Raw genomic sequence first — 6,000 nt, 5'->3', positions numbered from 1 at the left:
AGATTTGTCAGACAGACGCTCTACTACTGGGTACTGTGTATTTGTTGCGGGAAATCTAGTTTCATGGAAGAGTAAGAAGCAAAGTGTAGTTTCTAGATCCAGTGCAGAATCTAAATACCGTTCTATGGCACAGACTACGTGTGAACTTGTGTGGGTACGTCGTCTACTTGGTGAAATTGGGTTTGACCAGATAAAACCAATGAAGCTATATTGTGATAATAAAGCAGCTATCTATATTGCAAATAACTATGTGTTTAATGAAAGAACAAAGCATATAGAAGTTGACTGTCATTTTACTCGAGAGAAGTTGGAGGATGGTACAATCACAACTCCACATGTGAGAACCGGAAGTCAATTAGCAGATGTGTTCACCAAAGCTTTACCAGGAACATGAGTCAATTATATTTGTAACAAGCTGGGCATGATAAATATCTATGCTCCAGCTTGAGGGGGAGTGTTACAGTATTAATTAGTATAGTTAGTAGTTGGCATTTAAGGAAATAGTTGGGGAATAACTAGTTGGGAATTTATTATTGTTTGTATATATATACTTGTAATACCTTTGAGATAAATGAGATACATACTTTCAAATAACCTTTGTGTCTGATAACAAAGTTCATTGCAACATATCTATGATACTAATCAATGCATATCTCAAATTTAATAAAATTTACAACGAAATTGCCCTCTTGCGAAGATATGTTTTGCTAAATGAAGATTTATCTTTTACAGGCAACATAAACAAATATTTGTGCATATTAAAACAGCAGGGTAGTTCAGCGGTTAGGATTGCAAAAAAAAAAATCATATACAAAGTAAAGTACGAAACATACATAAAAAAGATTGTGGAAAATGCCAACTTGGTCAGAGAGTGTCACCCATAACACGGTAAACCAATAGAAAAAGACAATTAAATTTTACACAGTCTGAAGATCTTCAGGAAGGTATTCATGTTTCATGGAGAGGTCCATTGTGTGCTTGAGGCGCTGATGACGAGCATCAACAATCTATCTGTGAAGCCAATTGAGCGCCTCCTTAATATCTATGTCGTAGTAAGGATCTGTAAAGATCGTTGTACCACAATCCTAAACACAAACATAAAGATCAATCATAAATAGATTTGACTCAACAAAATCGAAAACAGATGGAAAATTAGGGTTTCAAAAATCTAACCATATCTGCAGAGGCGATTGGATATAGCTTATGTGTATTTTCGCAAGCCAGTTCTTTTTTCATTCAAATTGAAGAACCATTACGCTGGAAGAAATGGAATAGCGAACAAATTGATTGCGAGAAAATAGCCAATAGATTGTTGAATTTGAATCAAAAAAACCATCGATGATAATAGATTATTTAATAACTTATAGTATATTTAGAAAATATGAGAAATTGACACTTCAGCAAAAAAAAATTATACTATTCTGCCACGTTAGCTAAAAAACTCCAAAATTTTGACAAGTGTACTTTTTTTTACAACAAAGGTCATTTTATTAAATATCAGCAGCAAGAGCAGTACAGACACAAGAAGGAGGTACTGAAATTCAGACCTTCCTCTCAAAACCAGGTGTAGCTGCACGGGCTAAAAAGTGAGCAGCAGAATTTGCTGACCTACGAATAAATGAGATTGACACATTACCTATATCCTTAGTAAGGATTTTGCAGTCTTCAATAACTAGATCCAGAGCCGAATTGCCACTAGTTTCTCGCTGAATAGCATACACTAGCAATTGTGAATCCGATTCTACCAACACGTTCTGTCTACCAGAATCCTTCAACCAGCTCAACGCTTCACGACACCAGATCGCCTCAACTCGAAAAGGGTCAAAACAACAGTAAATAGCACTGTTACCTGCAGCTTGGAACCCGCCATCGCTATCCCGCAGGATGAATCCATAACCAGCAGTACCCGAGGCAGAAAATATGGCCCCATCAATATTAAGTTTTAACATACCTGGCGGGGGTTTGCACCATTTCTGAGTTACTTCAACAGTCGTCACCACTGCACCACTTCCCTGGCTCTGTGCAGCTTTCCAACTTGAGATAAATTGCATGGCAGTGGAGAAGAGTATGGTAGGTGTCATGACTTGTTTTGACCATACTCTATTATTCCGATTAAGCCATAAGAACCAGCAGCAGACAGCCACCGTACCAGTTTCCAATGGGAACAATAACCCTAACTTCTCCCAGAACTCTCTAAACGAAGAGCAAGAATCTCCCAGACCTGCAACACTAGTCAGACCCTAGAAAAGTCGAGCCTGACGGCATCCAACTAAGGCATGGAAGTCATCCTCCTCTGATTGCAGGCATGAAGGACAAAAGTTATTGATCGGAACCCTTCTAGCAGATAAAGCGCTCATCGACGGTAAAAATCCAGCCAAGGTTCTCCAAATAAGTTCTATATCCCGATCCACAAAGATCCCATTGATTAATTCGAAGTTCCACTCCCCTGAAGGCTGTCAGATGTTATTCATAGTATCCACCTCAAGGCCCGGGAGTCACGCACTTTCTACAAAAGGGTGGTCAGGGTCAGGCAGCTAAGGGTCTTCCCAGATGTTGATAGACTCCCCTATCCCAACAACGCATCTAGCTCTAGAAATAACAAGTGACTATGCAGCATGTATACTTCTCCATATAAAGCTGGGCTGATTACCAAGATCCGCCTCTAGAAAGGAAGAAAAGGGAAAATACTTAGCCTTATATACCCGTGCAAGTAATGAATCTGGATTGGTTAGTAGCCTCCAACCTTGTTTAGCTAGAAGAGCAAGATTAAATAAATGTAACTTTCGAAAACCCAATCCACCTAAGCTCTTCGGGACACACAGTTTCTCCCATGACTTTGAACGCAGGCCTCTCTCCTCAGACCCAGATCCCCACCAAAAAGAATTCATCATTCTTTCCAGATCATCACACAGAAGTTGAGGTAAGAGGAATAGACTCATAGCATAGGAGGGGAGGGCTTGTATAATAGATTTCAACAGAATCTCCTTACCAGCTCGAGATAACATTTTTGCCTTCCATGTTGTGACCCTTGATCTGACTCTGTCAGCAATGTATTGGAACACTTGTGTTTTACTTCTCCCACCTAAAGCCGGGAGACCAAGGTATGTTGCAGTGACCAGCCCCAATGGTACTCCAAAAATTGAACTTAAGATCGATCGGAGACCCGCACTACAATTTTTGTTGAACGAGATTGAGGATTTGGAGAAGTTTACTTTCTGTCCAGAAGCTGCTTCATATTCTTGCAAACACTGTTGAACCGCTAAGCACTCTTCCTTTGACGCTTTGAAGAACAAGTAGTTGTCATCTGCAAAGAAGAGATGAGAGAGTGACGGGGCTGATTGAACTATCCGATAACTATGGACCTAACCCTGAGCTTCTAAACTTTGCAACGACGCTGATAAACCTTCTGCACAAATCAAAAAAAGGTATGGAGAGATAGGGTCACCTTGACGCAGGCCACGCTGTGGCAGAATTGGCCCAATCACATGATTATTATGGGTAATATTATATCTGACCTTTGTAACACACTGCATAACCAGAGATATCCATCGGTCATCAAAGCCTAACCTCTGCATCATTTGTTCCAAAAACGCCCACTCAACCCGATCATAAGCCTTGGCCATATCAAGCTTAAGAGAAACATATCCTTGTTTACCTCGAGTTTTATGTTCCAGGAAATGGTTTACTTCAAACGCAAGCATAATATTATCTATGATCAGTCGTCCCGGGATAAAAGCGCTCTGTGTGGGTGAGATAATAATATTTAGAACCTTTTTTAACCTGTTAGCAACTGTTTGTAAATAACATTGCATAATGCTATGGGCCTGAGATCTGAAACTTTTTTTGGAGAAGATTTCGTTGGGATTAGAACAATATTTGTGTCATGGATGCTCTCCGGAAACAGTCCTTCATTCAGCCATTGAATGCATGATTGAATCACATCAGGGCCTACCAATTCCCAATATTGTTGGTAGAAACATGGATTAAAACCATCAGGACCGGGACTTTTATCAGGATGCATTGAGAAAATCGCCCTCTTTATCTCGTCCACAGTATATGGTTGAAGAAGATCAGCATTTATTTCCGTCGAGATTTTTGGCTGAATATTATTCAAAATAGGTTCAGAGCGACTCCCTGAAGATGTGAAGATTTCTGTAAAATAGTCTGAAATTAGAGAAGGTAACCCTGTCTCCCAGTCGACCCAGTTTCATTCCTCATCTTTAGTCATCGAATTTCATTCCTTTTGCGCCTACTGCTAGCAGCCAAGTGAAAAAATTTTGAGTTCTGGTCCCCAGCTTTGAGCCAAAGTGTCTTTCTTCTCTCATTCCAATAGGCTTCTTGTTGGAGGAGAAGCTCATCAAGGCGATTCCTAGCAGCCAATAGTGCTTCGGTCGCCAGCCTATCAGTACAAGATTTTAGTCTTCTAACTTCTGATCTGCAAAAATGAATTTCTTTCTTAAATCGGTTACGAATGTTGTTTCCCCAAGCTGCAAGCATTTCGCCACATTTTTCCTGTTTAACCAAAATTCCTCTGGCATTTGAATGTTGCCAGGCCAAAATTATCTAGTCTCTGCAATCAGCTTCTTTGATCCAAGCATTTTCAAACTGAAAACGGCGAGACATAGAACCCATAGTGTTAATTAGAGACAAAAAGAGTACCGTATGATCACTACATTGAGCATCCTCATTCAAGACAGAAGCCGAACTGAACTGCATAAACCAACTGTTATTAGCAAGGGCCCGGTCGAGTTTCTCTTCTATAGCATTTTTTGAACCACGACCTCTTTCCCATGTGAATGGATAACCCTTCATACCGACTTATGACAACCCACAATCTGTAATAGCATCACTGAATCCCTTTATCAAGGTAGGTGGGTGTCTATTACCTCCTCTCTTCTCAGAATAAGAGAGAATGTCATTAAAATCCCCAATGATAACCCAGGGATCAGAATTATTCAAGCTAAGACTCCTTAGTAACTGCCAAGAATCTGCCCGACGCGATCTCTCGGGAAAGCCATAAAAACCGGTTAATCGATACTCCGACAAACCTAACAAAGTGACCCTAAAGTCAATGAAATTAGAAGAATAACCAAGCAACTGAACTGAATTAACAGTTCTCCACAAGAGCGCTAAACCCCCTCCATTGTTTATTGGATCAACAAAAAACAGGCCCTCAAAGGAAAGCTTTCGTTTCAATGCTTCCACCTTGAATCGACTGCATTTAACCTCCATTAGAAAGATGAACTCGGGATGTAAATTGGCAGAGAAATCCACCAGCTGACGAACTGTCCGGGAGTTCCCTATCCCCCGACAGTTCCAGGACAGTATACTTATGCTATCTTGCGAGTCGGGCTACCATGACTCGCTTCTTGGATATTTTCAATAACTGACCCCAACCTCACTGTATTGTTTTCCTCACAATCCAAAAGATTTTCTGAACTTCCCTGTGTATCTTCGACCAATGATCCTGAGCGCTTACGTTTCGGGTCAGAAATTACAACACCAATATCTTCTGGAGTCTGATGGGTATACTCTTTGTCTTGAAAAGTTGTCTTACTCTGTAGTGCCTTAAAACCCGGGGGAACAACTGTAGAAATTTTCGGAATACTAACCTCCCTTTCACCTGAACCGGCCCCTGAGACAAAACCTAAAATGACTACGTTGTTTGTCTGAGTAAGGTTCTGAGGAGGTCGGCTAAACAAAAATCTTGATTGCTTAGGAACTTGGGAACGACGAGTAGGGGCTCTAAGCCAGGCCCCATATGCTCTCTCTACTTTCATTGGATCAGCTACTTGTAATAGAGCGTGATAGAATTTATCTGTGTGCCCTATATGTCCACATACAAAGCAAAAGGTTGGGAGTCGTTCATATTTAAAGTTTACCCAAAAAACAGTACCTCCCTGAACACTTATCTGCATTTTCCTCTTAAGAGGAGCGAGGACATTAATCGAAACACGAATTCGTAGATAGGTACGAGAGACCTCTGTGAAGTTATTCGGG

The sequence above is a fragment of the Euphorbia lathyris genome, chromosome 3, assembly GCF_963576675.1.
Source record: "Euphorbia lathyris chromosome 3, ddEupLath1.1, whole genome shotgun sequence".
In the NCBI taxonomy this organism is placed as follows: Eukaryota; Viridiplantae; Streptophyta; class Magnoliopsida; order Malpighiales; family Euphorbiaceae; genus Euphorbia; species Euphorbia lathyris.
The sequence above is the reverse complement of the archived record's forward strand: the minus strand, read 5'-3'. Positions refer to the sequence as shown.